This window comes from Bemisia tabaci, chromosome 8 (assembly GCF_918797505.1).
Source record: "Bemisia tabaci chromosome 8, PGI_BMITA_v3".
In the NCBI taxonomy this organism is placed as follows: domain Eukaryota; kingdom Metazoa; phylum Arthropoda; class Insecta; order Hemiptera; family Aleyrodidae; genus Bemisia; species Bemisia tabaci.
Window position 1 is genome coordinate 17,458,348 of NC_092800.1, and position 15,518 is coordinate 17,473,865.

The window sequence follows — 15,518 nt, forward strand, 5'->3', positions numbered from 1 at the left end:
AAAATCAACTTTTCGAAATTGATAGTTGAAGTGAGGAAGACAAAGTAAACGTTTTTAAAGATAAGTAATCAAATCAGTAGTTAACTCATCGCGGCTGAGAAAACACATAGATTTAAATGACAGTGGAAAAACAAGGATGAAAAAACGGGAAACAAGCCTAGAAAAATGACACAGACTACAATCATTTTGCAAAGTATGTTGTCGTGATGAAAGCGATGAAAGCAATCCATTAAGACAGTGTCATTTATTATAGCCAGGTGGGAGCGCTCTTCTTCTCCATCTTAATCCATCGTAAAAATCAATTTGTTCTCCCGACCTAGAAAATCGAGGACTTTCGACAACGATTAGCAAATTTTTTGATCCGGATTTCTGTAGCAAAACTCGCTTATCACGGATTTTATCCTTTCTGGATTGTCTGGGGAATTTTTGGTTAAAAACAGGAAGTAAAGAAGTCTGGTCTGAGTAGCTAAGACTGTTGATAGAGAAAGGAAATTTTCGATTGCAGAAACCCAACTTTGATCCGTATGCCTCACGAATATTTTCGCTTCAGATTTCCAGATTTTTCACTCAAAGTAAGCAAGGTATCAGGAAGAAAATAAGATTTCTCGGCAAATTGTTTCTACGGATCTGGGTATTTCCTTGGAAATTTTAAAAGTACTTAGCGGGACAAAAAAAAGCATAGCTACCGAAATGTTTGATCTCCAGCGCTGCAGATAAATGATTTTGTAAATGATTTTTGTATAATTAGGATCAACTTTTTTTAACAAAAATACACAAAAATATCCCGAATTCAACTGGAAAAACATAAGAAAACTTGTGAGCAAGGCTAAAACAACAAAGCACAAAGCCTGAGACGTTTCAGGGTGGCCAGGGTGGCCTCCTATTTGACCAGAAAATAAAAATATATAAAACATTATACAAATTAAAATACCTGGACCCCCATTCCACGATAACAAAAGTCATCATCAATCATTATATAGTTTTGTTATCACAAAATGGGGGTGTAGGTATTTTGATTTTGCAATTTTTCTTATATTTTTGTTTACCGGTTGAGGTGGGGGTTGAAACCCTTCCGAGACTTCCAGGTTGTAATTTGCTGTTTTAGCATTGGTCACTCCTCACCGGAAAAAAACACATTGGATCTAGAGTCCAGACTCTTGAAAACGTCGACGAGAAAAAGTACTCTTGATTCAATCGGATTTTTGCTTAAATCAAGAACCAAGCCTCTTAATATGAGCGGATTTCCTTTTGATCCAAGCAAAAATCTGATTGAATCAAGAGTATTTTTTCTTGACAATGTTTTCAAAAGTCTGGACTCTAGATCCAATGTGTTTTTTTCCAGTGCTTAATTTTGTGTTTTCTAGTGTTTTAATCAACCATGATTATTAGCTCTGAACACTCAGTGAAGATACACATGAGCATACTTTTTCACAAACACGTGAATTTGGGGTAGAAAAAGAAATGCAGTCCTTCCAAGCTTCGCCCATCACGGTGGGGGGGGGGGAGGGGGGCTCCGTTCCCGAGACATCACGATAAGCGGGAAGACGCTCGCTATCTCTCTGGATGTCAGGCGTCGTCGGTGTGACAAGGGCGGGGATGAGAGGGGTGATAGGGGATCGTCGGCACACCTCAGCGCGGATCCCTAGGTAGCCTCCGGCAGGCCACTACGAGGAGGGATGAAGGGAAATGGATAGAGCAATCGCAGGCTGATGACGATGTAGAGAACGCAGAAATGAAGGCGCGGGCCCGGAGGTAGCCAGATTTATCCGCCCTCTCGGTTCGAAAAACAGTTGAGGTAAATCGGACAGGGATACATACATACATACATATAAGTCGCTTTATAGCACTCCCTCGCGCTCTACGACTCCTAACCTTCACTGCTCTCTTTCAAACCACAAATCTTGGGGGATTGAGCACCTTAACATCTCCGCTTCAATCCCCTCCCTCCAACCTTTCATTGGGCGCCCTCTGCGTCTTCTCCCAGGAGGAACCCAATCAAGGACCTTCTTCGGCAACCTGTCTCCTGCCATTCTCTGGACATGACCATACCAAATGAGTTGTTTTGCCATAATGTCATGCACGATGGTCTGCTTGGCATCCATGATCTCCCGTACCGGACAGGGATTACTAGTGATAAAAATGAAGGTCTATAGTCTGATGTGATAGCGAAGAGAGCAGCAAGAGCAAAAATCAAGTTTCGAGAAAGCAGGCTCAGGAAATTTTGACCGGAGAATTTTATTGAAAGAAGCCTCCGTCCTTTGTCAAATTGCCAGTGATCGTCCGAAAGAGTCCTAGAAGTAGTTTGGATGATTAAAAATCGGCTGATTTTATTTCAAGCACATTAAAAGTGTATTTTTCATTTTCATAATAGGCTACACTGGAAAAAAAACACATTTGATCTGGAGTCCAGACTCTTGAAAACATTGACAAGAAAAAATACTCTTGATTCAATCGGGTTTTTGCTTGAATCAAAACGAAATCCGCTTAGATTAAGAGGCTTGGTTCTTGATTTAAGCTAGATCGTGGTTGAATCAAGAGCACTTTTTCTCGTCGATGTTTTTAAGAGTCTGGACTCTAAATCCAATGTGTTTTTTCCAGTGTATTGTTAGGCTAGACAGCCGTTTCGTGGTCGCAATTTGGACTTACAACAAACACATTTTCAGGTTAGAAATTGACAGAAGGCCCGCGGCGCTTTACTTGAAAGCACCGTTTTCATTGGCTCTCTGGAGGACTTAAGTCACTTACGGCTGTTTTGCCTGAAACCACGTCATTTTTTGCGCTCTTGCGTCTTCCTCACTACGGTCTCGTTTTCAATTAATTAAGATGTGCTTAGTTTTTTTAAGTTATTTCCGTAATTTCATTTAAAAGAGATCGGGCGAATTTTGAAGGAAACTCGATTTCGAAAATTTAACACTTACTGCTCCTTTTGCTATCACGGCAGCATTCGGAAGTTTCAAGAACCATTTCAAACACACTACGGCAACGTCTGGCGCGTCATAATCTGACGTTGCATATTTCAAACGACGACAACTGGCGGATAGCCTGCAGCACACGTCACACCCACACACGGAAAAACACGGCGGAAAACACGAAAACACGAATGGCTTTCCCGTCTCCACGTCTTACTGTCTTCTCGTGAACTTGTCAAGCTCAGCTTTTATTCTCCTCCTGAATGTTGCACCGTCAAGGAAGCATCACTTCCTGGAATCCGGCCACAAACGTTGCACGTCAAAGAATTAACTGTATTTGGAGAGAAATAATTTCCATCTTGCTTCATTCTAGATTTGAAAAAGTGATAATTGCTTCAGGATAATAATGGAAATTTTGAGATCACTCGCAGTGAGCACTTATTATTAGGAGCAACTATTTCGAATTAAGTCTAATCAGTGCATAGTTTGTCCCGCGCAACTGATGAAAACAGCATCGCAATGCTAGCAGGTGCGCAAATCTCGCATGCGCCTTCAAGTGATTGGTTATGCAATCCCATGGCAAGTGCGTTAATTAAGTGGTATCCTGCTAATTCGTGACGATAATGGTATGCATTTTGTTCCTGAACAAGATTGCAATCCCAAACGAAGGCTAAAACCTCTCAAACCACGTGTATTTTATATCGGAGCTTACGCGATTCCTCAGTGAAAAAGACGTTCCGCGCAAATCTCGCATGCGTCTTCAAATGATTGGATATGCAATTCCATGACAAGTGCGATAATTAAGTGGTATCCTGCTAATTCGTGATTATAATGGTTTGCATTTTGTCCCTGTACAAGATTGCAATCCCACACAAAGGCTAAAACCTCTCAAACCACGCATATTTTCCATCGGAGCTTACGCGATTCCTCGGCGAAAAAGACGTCCCCGGAAAACTCGGCGGTAAGGCAACTCCGGTCGCTCGATATTGGCGGGAAAGTGGCCGTGTTTGTACAGATGTCGGCTTGCAGGTTAGGTGCTCCTCGCTCCCAATCAAAAACCACTTAACTTCCATGTAAACCGCACGGCGGTCCGCGGTTTCTGCTTCGCGGTCGTCCGGGCCGGGGAAGCGAGACTTACCTTTCCGTCGACAACTTTTCAACGAAAACATCACCCGTTTTCCGCCCCGCGCGTCTTTTATTCCTTCCTTTGACGTAACAGCACAACTACAGCTTAAGATGAGCTCTTTTCCCCGTATAATCTCATGCTTTCCAAGGCTCACCTGAAAATCGAGTTTGGCTTTTGCGTTTTAACGCCGACCCACCCCCTCGCGGCGCCCCGGGGCTCATCTTCCGAGGGGGGGGGGGGGGGGCGTTTTGTTCTTTTCACAGCGTAACGCGAGACGACGGTGTGACGAGTTTCGCACTTTCGCCCCCCCCTCCCCCTCCCGTCAGCAAAAGTCACATTGTTGGTTGTTTTTATTTGTGGGCGTCTCCTTTGTTATAGCTCTTCTCTGCCGTGCTGAGGAAAAACGCCTTATGAGCATTCGAATGTTGCCAAATCGCTTCTTAAAAATATATTTGAGGAACGTTACGAATATTTTTCCTTCGAATTTACTGACGCTCTTGATCGAATTCCGATCAAAATTATGTCTAAAAAAAAAAGGGAAAAATATTTACAAATTTGCCCGAGCATTCATCAGTTGTAGAAAGAGATTTGGCAACCTCAGTTGACTCATACGGCGTTTTATCGTAACACGGTAGTGTAGGACTCTAAAAATTTGTACCCTGCATTTTGCGAAAGGTGTTTTGATTCAAAGATACGATGTATGATAAACAAGTTTTTTTTCTCAAAATTTCTGACGGTTCTTTTCCAAGGTTGATTACTTCTAGGGAAAGATGGTGTCCTAAATGTTTTAGATGAAATTTCGCAAATTTTATGAAATTTCTTAAAATTTGTGAAAAAGAATTGAAGAGTATCATTCCTGAAAACTTTATAAAATAGCAATTCATAAAACATGACATTTTGTCGTTGTGTCCTATGAACTCAAACATTTTTACGCTAAAAATCATAACAACTTGAACTGAGCTCCCTTTATCATGCCATGCAGGTCTCATAATACTCACTTCAACCCTACTTCCACAACTCCTTGCGTGAATACGGCGTTCCTCCGCCGGACCAGCTGGTGACAGATGACGAGTACCTGGGCATTTGAACACATCTCTCATCTCTCCATCCAACCCTTCCTCTAATTTATTAACTTCTCGGCGCGGCTATATTTTTCCAACCCGCATTTGCGGACCTGAGTCACGCAAATTATACGAGCATTCATTACTGTCAATTAATCTTATAATTAGAGCGCACCGCCTGTCGCCACTGTGGGATATGGGCAGGATACGAGAGAGACGTACTAATGTGAGTACCGCCTTGTGTTGAATGATTATCCTAGAACAAGCGTCCTTGAGAAGATTATAGGAAATATGCACAACCAATCGCAGATGCAATAAAATTAATATCAAGAGAAATACATCTAATTATACTGCAAGCTTTATTACATATTTTACATATTTTTACACACTTTTATTTTACTCACCAATACTTAATATCATTTGTTCTATAGTGATATGAATTATTTTTCCATTTAGCTATCCATTCAATTTTATAAAAATATCAGTGTTGATAATACTAAGATGTATTGCGATTGATACAATAACCATCATAATAATGAGATGATCTTCTAGTTCAAGCTATGCTTTTATTGGAATAATTCGAACAATTTCTCAATTAATTTCATGTGGAATTAATTAAATGACAATCAAAATCACAGTGATCATGGTCGCCCGCAATTTTCAAAGAAAGTAAAGAACATGTGTATAATTCTCTTTTGCAATTTTGAATCAACATAACTATTAAAACCAATTGCCATCAATTTTGCTGTTTTCAAAGCGGCAGAAACTAAACCGCAGTCATTATCACAAATCACCTTCCAGGAAAGTGCTCAATGCTCATGTATCAAACTACATATGGACGCCATTAAACAAAAAGAACGTATGTACAACGTGACATTCAAAAGAAAAAACGCGTATTCACTAAAGCAATTTAATGCATTACATAGTGTTGTTTTTGTGAACTTTTTATATGGATGGGTGCTTTTCACTCTGCCGCGTCCATTTAGCGCGCTCAACAATTCGAATTACAACGGTGGTCTCGAAAATAATTGCAACGAATCGTCGAACTAAAAACAGAACGAATCGCGGATCAATTGTCTCACCTCAGCTATTAAAATTCCGGACGGACATCGCACCGTTGTTCGGTGCACTCCGACCTTGAACCGGGAAAGTCGGTTAAAGTGTCATTCCGGGCATAGTCCGCACCGATATTGGGGTGTAAATCAAAGGTTGACCCAGTTAGGGTGGATCATCAAAGGGGTCCATCGGCAGCCAACCCCACAGGAATGCACTTGGTCGCGAGGCGGGCGCCTGGGTAAACGTTGCTCTCGATGTGTTTATGGTGTTATTACAGTCGGTGGCTGAGCGAGCGTGGTTTCAATTTTCGACGCCACCCCTCTGCAGTTGCACATCGGTTTAAGTCACGAGAATCGGTGATAGCGTCGTTGCAAATTTAAGGTTAGGAGCCGTCCTAAAAATACGTGATCCTCCTGGGAGAACGGTCTTTAGCTCTGCATGCATTGCGCTGCCGTGATAGCGAAGAGAGCAGTAAGTGCAACACTGGAAAAAAAAACACACTGGATCTAGAATCCAGACTCTTAAAAACATCGACAAGAAAAAGTACTCTTGATTCAATCAGAGTCTAGCTTAAATGAAGAACCAAGCCTCTTAATTTAAGCGGATTTCGTTTTGATTCAAGCAAAAATCTGATTGAATCAAGAATATTTTTTCTTGTCAATGTTTTCAAGAGTCTGGACTCTAGATCCAATGCGTTTTTTTTTCCCAAAGAAAAATGAAGTTTTAAGAAAACAGGTTCATAAGCCTCCGACCAGAAAATGTTATCAAAAAAAGCCTCCGTTCTTTGTCCAATTGCCACTAATCGTGTGAAAGACGCCAAGAAATCGTTTGGATGATTAAAAATCGACAGAATTTATTTTAATTACATAAAAAGGTTATTTTTCATTTTCATCCCAGGCTATTGTTAGGCAAAACAGCCGTAAGTGCTATCTTCTGCATGTTTTGGTGGATGCGTTTCGGACACGCAACAAACACATTTTCAGGTTAGAAATTACCAAAAGAGGGCGGCGTTTTACTTCAAAGCACTGCTTTCATTGGCTTTCTGGAGGAATTATGTCACTTACTGCTTTCTTACTTGAAACACTGAGTAACAGCTTTTTAGCACCCCGCGTTTGGTGTTCTTTGAGCTTCCTTTTTACCACGTCAATTTAAGTTCATCATAGATACAAATTTTTAAGAGCAGCCCAAGACAATGATAACAGTGGAAAAACAAGGATGAAAAAACGGGAAACAAGGCTAAAAACACACAATTAATGAAACCCGAGACGTTTCGACTCAAAAATGAGTCATTTTCAGTCGGAAACTATAAAAATTTAAAAGAAAAAACGATAAAAAACCTGAGACCTACATGGTGGCGGCCGGGATCTGAGAGAAAGAGAAAATTGATAACAAACAAGGCACATCGATGCCAGCACCGATGACCGAAAATGATCGAACGCTAGTTCGCGATCCACTCAAAGTTCCACTCTTTAAGTTCATCATCTAGATTAAAAGACGTCATCAAGCCGCGCTTTCCGTAAATCAGAGTAAATACACATGGAATCATGCCACAATCCACTCGGGAACGGAAACCGCAGACGCGAAAAAGCACAGGTCGTAAAGCGGAAAACGAGGGATAAAAGGGGATGAAAAAGGTAGCGCGGCGAGAAATGAAGAGCACTCGACGTGAAATCGGTGCGTGTTTCCCACTTTTTTTATCGCGGGCTTTTATTTATTTTATTTCCCCTCGCGGAATCAGTTTGTCAGAAGCGGGAACGCGCCGGAAACAACATATTTTCACCGCGGGGCGTTCGTGTATCAAGGTGTCTGACCGTGTTTCCCGACACCCCTTCCCCGCCCGCCCTCGCTCAGTCGCGGTTTTTGGATTGTGGTAAAACGTAGTAAGCGACGTTTTACCTTGCCTGCAACTTTTTTCGGCTTATCGTTCACCATTTTCAACGGACTCTCGGCTGGGGTTGACAAAAATGGAGCCTAAAATCTCTGACAGGTTGGCAAGCGAATGAAAATCTACCGAAGACCTGAAAAACGAGGAGACACATAACTGTAAAAAATTTTCGGGAACCTGGAAAAGTCGGAAAATTTTTGCTGACTCGAGGAAAGTTAAGAAACAGTGTGGAAATTTCGTCGTTGACTCCTAAATTTACGCTGCAATTTTGCAATGGGCCTGTTGCATCATGCAAGAGATACAGCCGTGCGAATAGACTTTTGAGAGGTTAAATGACATGAAAATTACGATGGTCACATTAAAAAAGTCTGAAATACACTCCTTACTGCGCAATTTGCGTTGTTAGGAGCGCGCTTTTTCAAATTTCCCGCGTCTAGGGGCAGTTTTCTAACGAAAACAATTAACGGCAACTCGCGGCTATTTCCGGTCATCTAAAACTGACAACATAACCTAAAAATCGGAGCTCGTGATATCGTGAAATGAAATGTAGAAGGATTGCGTTGGATATTTAAAAGTTGATCGATTTGGTGACCGCATAAAGCGTATATGAATCACTGTAAGAGATCACGTTGGGTTTGTGAACAAACTGAAGGAAAAAATAACAACAACAACAACAACAACAACAACAACAACAACAACGACTCGGCATCTTCCGGAAATCACTGAGCCCGCCGTTTGCTCGTTTCCGGTGATTAGAAAACTGCCCCCAGACGCGGGAAATTTGAAAAAGCGCGTTCCTAACAACGCAAATTGCGCAGTAAGGAGTGTATTTCAGACTTTTTTAATGTGACCATCGTAATTTTCGTGTCATTTAACCTCTATAAAGTCTATTCGCGCGGCTGTATCTCTTGCATGCAACAGGCCCATTATGTTTATCTTTTGAAACTCTTACAATCAATATGATTGGAATCGGTCCCGTAATGATCAAGAATATCTTTGTCTTCAAATATCTTAAACTTTCATCTTTTTTCCCTCTAAATTTTAAGATGTCTAGGGTGGAAAGTTTCTCATGGGGGATGATACCATGCTTTACACCCTTGAAAAGTTAGGGAGAAGTCGAAACATTTTTTGTCACAATTCCTCAAATAAACCAATAAAACATCACCAAAGAAACAAGAAACATTTTTTAATTCAAGAAGATTTGTCATCCTGAGAAGAAAGTTTATCGCAGGGATTTTTTTTTCAAAGTCAGAAGCTAAAACAAACTTTTTTTTGTTTTTTTTGCGAAATTCAATTTTTGACTAGGCTTTAAAAGCTCTGTACAAAATTTTAAAAGATGCTTCTCACTATGTCCGCAACCCAAGGCTGCTTTAATGCACTCAGAAAAAAACGACCTGATTGAAGCAGGTATATTCACGAATTTGCCGCTAAAGAAACTCTCTTTCGAACCAAAAAAGAAATGTATCTGGGAGGCAAATAAAAATGTTCCTATCAAGCAGAAAGTCGTCTAGTTCGAGCGATTTCATTTTTGATTGAAGAGGAAACCTGCATCTTGACGACGAATTTACGAATATTTTTTTACCTTTCGGCCAAAGTATTACAAGCGCAATGCAACGTTTCAAAATTTCCGCCACCATTTTATTTTTTAGAGATAAATTGTTGGTTGAATCTGTTCAAAAATTTCAATAAATTTTTTCGGCAGCACAAAGTAAATTCAGTGAAATTTTCGGACAGCTTTGTTGAACAATTTCTCTGTACAAAAATGAAATGGCTGCGGAAATTTTGAAACGTCGCATGGCGCTTGTGATACTTCGGCCGGAAGTAGACGATTCCTGCTTAAAACAAGTCACTTTTTTTCAGTGTACGATATGCCGGCACCAAACAGCTACTCGAAAAACGCACCCTCGTTTTCCCGCAACGAGGAAGATATTAATCAACAATCCGGCGGTTTACGTTGTTTCGCTCACCGGTATCGCCCGCTAATCCCTTCCGCCCGTGAGGCGAATCTGTTTCTAATGAATCTTTATTACGTGAATCACATTTTTATTCCTCATTCCCTCTTTTTTTTTTTTTTTTTTTTTTTTTCGCCGGCGACTCGTCGAGAGCGGCGTGTCCCTGCGAGTCCGGCTGCGGCCGTGATAATTCACTCTGGATGTATGTCAGTTTCCCCGATCGCGTTCGTCGCTTTATTCCGGACACGTTTCCATCACTGAGGGACCAAAGCCTTGCTGTCGAAATGGGCAGAAATCTAGTTGTTTTGATTTTTTTCAACGATTTTGGTTCAAGCAGAGATGAATCTTAGATAGATCCGCCTATAATAATTGTCTGGCACGGCGTGAAGCCTATGCGCCTTCAGTTGGACTGGATAGGCAATTTTGGCTCCCAGAAGCACGTATAGTGGTATCACTCCATTTCTTTGAGCTGAATTCTTATTCTCATTTCTTTTATCTGTCTCACGGAGACAGATTCGATTATTCATTTGGACGGATGATAGAAAAAGAAAGAAGAGGGAGAATGAAAATAGAAAGATCAAGTAGAGGAAGGAGGAAGAAGAGGAGAAGCAGGGACGGAAAGAGGGATCTGATACGGATTTTGACCGAAAGTATGTTAAATTCAATCAGAATTTTGATTATTTTTAACGGCAAACTCCGGTTTGGTTTTATGCATGCGACAGATTTGCTTCATTGGGACGTATGACGGATGAGTAAAAATTACCACAAAATTGAAAAAAGGATGAGAAGGAGAAGAGAGAGAGAATAAAAAGGGAGGACCTATAATAGGAAGGAGAAAGAGGAGTAGAAGAAGAGAAAAAAGAGGGAGCTGAGACGGATTTCGACCGAAAGTATGGTTAATTCAATCAGAATTTTGACCATTTTTAATGGCAAACTGTCAAAACTCCGGTTCGGTTTCATTTTTCTAGCGAATGTTGTGTCCAAATGTTCGTGCGAATCTCCTCTAAATGTCGGCTCACGTACCGGAAATGTGAGTTTTTCTCTAAAACAGGACTTCTTTTCCCGTGAACGACCTGATAAGTATCAATTGCATTTGACTCATCAAGGAAAACTTTAATATCCCGGAGCTCACGGCTTAAAACATTAAGCTGATGACGAAGGCTCTGAAAAGTGGCAGCAGGGCTCGAGGGGTCGCGGAACACAGCTAAGCGGGCTGTTAGTGGGTGCTCATGGCGGATCGTGGCGAAAGAGGAAAGAATCAAAGGGATTATCTGCTGTGAATTAAATCTTTGTTTGCACTGGCGAGTGGGATTAAAATAATGATTTGCATAATTAAATTGATAAGAGAGGAGACGGTGGTTTTGATGGAAGCTCATTTTTTTCCCTGGAATCACTTACCTACAGTCGCTCCATCCCCGCCTCGCTCTGCCCCCTCCCCCATCCCTCTTCGCCGGGAAGATAATTTTACCGAATTTCTGGTTTTTCGAAGGGACAGCGGCCTGCTTCGCGGAAATAGTTTTGCATCGGTGTTGTAGACCTGTTAAGTTTGTCCCTATGATAGATCACTAGACAAGGTACGAAGTTGAGCACTCTGATACATTTTTCTTGATAAAATTTCATGTAGAGCACGATTCGCACAACGTAATTTACTGAAATTAACTCTTGACCAAGGTATTAATTGTTTCTTGACGCGTGAATTCAAACCTGCCGAGCACACTAAGCGTTTTGGTCTTGTTCGTGAACTTTTAACTTTGTTACCCGTTTTTTAAACTGTTTTTTTTTGTATATCATGTCACGGGCTGCGGAGCATCTATCATATCTCATCTAAACGTTACCGTAGCAGTCTCTGCGATACGAAAAAATAACAACCTAAATCTTGACGCTTTTGGCTCATATAGCAAATTGTTTACACTTCGAACAATAAAGGGTGGAAAAGGAACAATGATCAATTGAGAAGCTTGCCAAAACCGTTGTCGGGCGCGATTTGACTCACTTTAAGTATTGCGTTTCTTGTTTTTCAACACTTTGAAATTCAAATTTCCCGGAGCCAATATAAAATAAAAACCTTAATATCTTAGGTAGGAGTTGGTTTCCGTAATTTTCGATGCAAGGATCGTGTTTTACATGAAATTCGGGTAGGAAAACATTGATCAAAACAAAAACTTTATCAGAATGCTTAAATTCGTACATTGTTTAGTGGTCCATTCTTCATTTCCTAAACTTGGTGCTCTTTCCAGCCGCATGGCAGAGAGCCATTTCATTTTTTACCACACTTACACAGATGCACGATGACATTCACATCCTGAATTGTCTGATTACTGACCTACGCTCATGAACTTGACAATTAAAACGCACCCGGACCATACACACGACCACTCCGCATCCTGGGTGGAAGTGCGTCCCACCTCTTCCTCCTTACCCTTTCCTCCCTACAGCCCCGGTCGTCATCGACGTCCCCCAACAAAACCTCACTTTTCTGACGTAAGGAAGTATCTCGACTCCCACATGAACCCCAGAAACCATGAATTAATTCGTAAAACAGGGCTCACGTTTAAATTGGGATGCGCCCTTACGTCAGAGAGGCGATGATAATGAATTGAGTGACTCACAGGAATTCGCGTCGAGGAGTAAGTTAAATACGGGCGACAGAATCATTTAAACGCCAGTGGCGAGGCGTGAATGATCGATTATCGATATTTTCCCATTTGAAGCTATGGTAAAGAATCGATTATTAAAGTGTTAGTTGCGGACACCCCGTTTATCGATCCTTTTACATAGGTTTAAATGGCAGATCCTTCGATATATCGCAGAAATTCGCGTATAAGAGTAAATTAAGTACGGGCGACAGAATCATTTAAACGCCAGTGGCGAGGCGTGAATGATCGATTATCGATTTATGCCTATTTGAAGCTATGGTAAAGAATCGATCATTAAGGAACACCCTGTTTATCGATCCTTTTACATAGGTTTAAATGGCAGATTCCGATATATCGCAATGCACACTGTTAAACGCATCACGCAAGGACCCCGGAGGTGCCCTTTCGCATGCCCATGCTCGCCTATTCTGGTTTTTGCTCCCGTGACGCACAAGCCTCAGATGTTAGTGTCAAAACCGCGTATGTGTTTACTATGATGATTCCTACCGTGTAAACTTCGGTGTGTACTTCGTGGCTCATCAGATAAACGAAGTTCTACTTCGGCTTATTAATTTGTTAATGGCATAATAGCAGACGTGGTCGTAGCGATGTCTTCTTTCGTTTTCTCACGACCCTGTCCGTGCTCCGAACCCCCTTAATTTCTGCCTTGGTGTTTCTGTGTATTGCAGAATGGTATCATCACTTAAAACTAAGATTTTTCTCATCCGCAAGAGGAGTGTCGAATCTACGATGGTCTCTTTTGGCGTGGCGTGCTTTGCGATGTATAGATTGATCTGCAACTTAAACCCATGGAAAAGGATCGATAAACAGGGTGTTCACAGCGAACACCTTAATAATCGGTTGTTTACCATAGGTTGAAATGGCATAACAATCGATACATCGCAATTCACGCCACGCCACTGCAGTGTCGATAAGGCATTTTTTGGGTCCACCCTGGCAGAAGTTCCTCAACGCCTCGATTTTATGCTCATTGAAGGTCGAAAATTTTACGGAATGCATCTTGATTTGGTCATTTCTGATCTCTTATCACGTTTAACACTGGCCAAAACATGGGGATAAAGTCCGATTTTGGTAAATAATGCGGATTTTTTGGCATTTGACTGCAAACCCTCAAAACCCACTATTTTTCACAAGAGTCGGCCTTCAATCCCATGTTCAGGCCAGAATTAGATCCGAAAAGAGAACGAAAATGACCAAATCAAAGTGCATTCCGTAAAAGTGAGACCTTTAATAAACCAAAAACCGTAGAATTGAGGATATCCAGGGTAAATCCAAAAACGGTTCTTATCAATAAACTTCCTTTAGCGGGTTTTTGAGACTCTCCACAACAAAAAGATGGGGAACATAATACAAGTAGGATACTCCTCTGCTGGTGGAAGCCCGTTCTGAAGTATTCAATTTTTATCAAAGCTCTCATCAGGTTAAAAGATTTAAATAAATGCTGATGGGTGAACGATCAGAGATCGAATGAATTTAAACATTATGTCAAGAGGTTTGTCTTCAGATAATCCATCGTCTAGCGTGTGCTTTGATTACGTGATGGATATCTTGAATTTGAATCTGGTAATCGTCGAGACAACAGAAAGCAATTCAAAAGCTGTGATCGTGACCTTTTTATCTGTTTTTTAATTCTTTCATCTTAGTCTTTGTGTATGTCTGTGAGAATGCCTTCTCAATCAAAGCTATCTTATTGACCTTCAAAATTGAACTGCTTTAACCGGTATGAGCCTAATTACTCTTCATGTTGCCTAATCTTCTCTTTTATTATTTTCTAAAGGAAATTAAGCTACTTTCTGAATAGTTGAGTTTCATAATTTAAAATCTCATAATTAAACAGCAGGAAATCTACTACCGCGCTAAGGCAGACATAGTTGCTGATTCCTCCAACAAGTGTTTATTTTGAGAGAGTATGGATATTTTTCATCGAAATTGCCAATAATTTATATCTAATTGCGGGAAAAATGTCTTAAAAAGAGGAAATGTCTTAGATTTCTCAGAAAATTATTTTAACTAAGAAATGGAACATTGGTGTTTATACACTGTCCGTAGCCGATAGTACTTTAAAATTCTCCTTATTCGTATCAAATTATCAGTTCAGTTGAACCAATAATTCTTATTAATCTTACGTAACGTAAGTTGAATCGATTTAAAATGTCATTTGTTGAAAGAGATTTACAACGTCGCAAATCGCGTTTTGCTCACGTGCTTGCAGTTCAGTCCGTCCTCACTAGTAGTCGAACCGAACTTAGACTACACTGCCGTGCTAAGGAAGAACGCCGTATGAACCTTCAAGCGTTGCCAAATTTTCCTCGATAAAACACGAATTGCCTGGTAAACTTATGCATATTTATCTTCCAATTTTTCAGAGAATATTCTTCGTATTTTGATCTAAAGTTCCTGAAAATTTCAAGGAAAAATATTCATAATTTTTCTCATAGACAAATATTTTATCAAAGGAAATTTGGCAACTCTCGAATGTTCATACGGCGTTCTTCCCTAGCACGGCAGTACGAACCTGATGATTCAATTTTCTAACCCAGCCCAGCTAGGCCACGTGCTCTTTTTGGGTCCACGAGCGGAGGCGGGGCCGAAGATCACCGCGAAGGGGGAAAAAATCGTTTGAATGTCAGCTTGAAAGGTTTATTTTGATGAAAAGCACCAGCGTGATTGTTCGGAATCAAAAGTTTCGCCTCGGTGTACCAACCCCCCTCCCGAGCTCTCCCGGACCGTATAAACTTTCTCACTATTCCGCGGGTGTTTCTTCATACTCCCGGGTTGTCCACCCTCGGAATCTATCAAAATACCGGACTTCTGTATTTTGTATTTATTATCATTGTATTTTTAACTTGATAGGTACGAAGTTTCCCCCTTG

General features: G+C 40.9%; 1 protein-coding gene across 1 annotated transcript in view; it reads left to right on the plus strand.

Annotated features, from left to right (window-relative positions):
• The window catches only part of zfh1 (Zn finger homeodomain 1), a 253,000-nt gene that overhangs the window by 149,561 nt on the left and 87,921 nt on the right, over positions 1 to 15,518 (plus strand). The window lies entirely within an intron of this gene.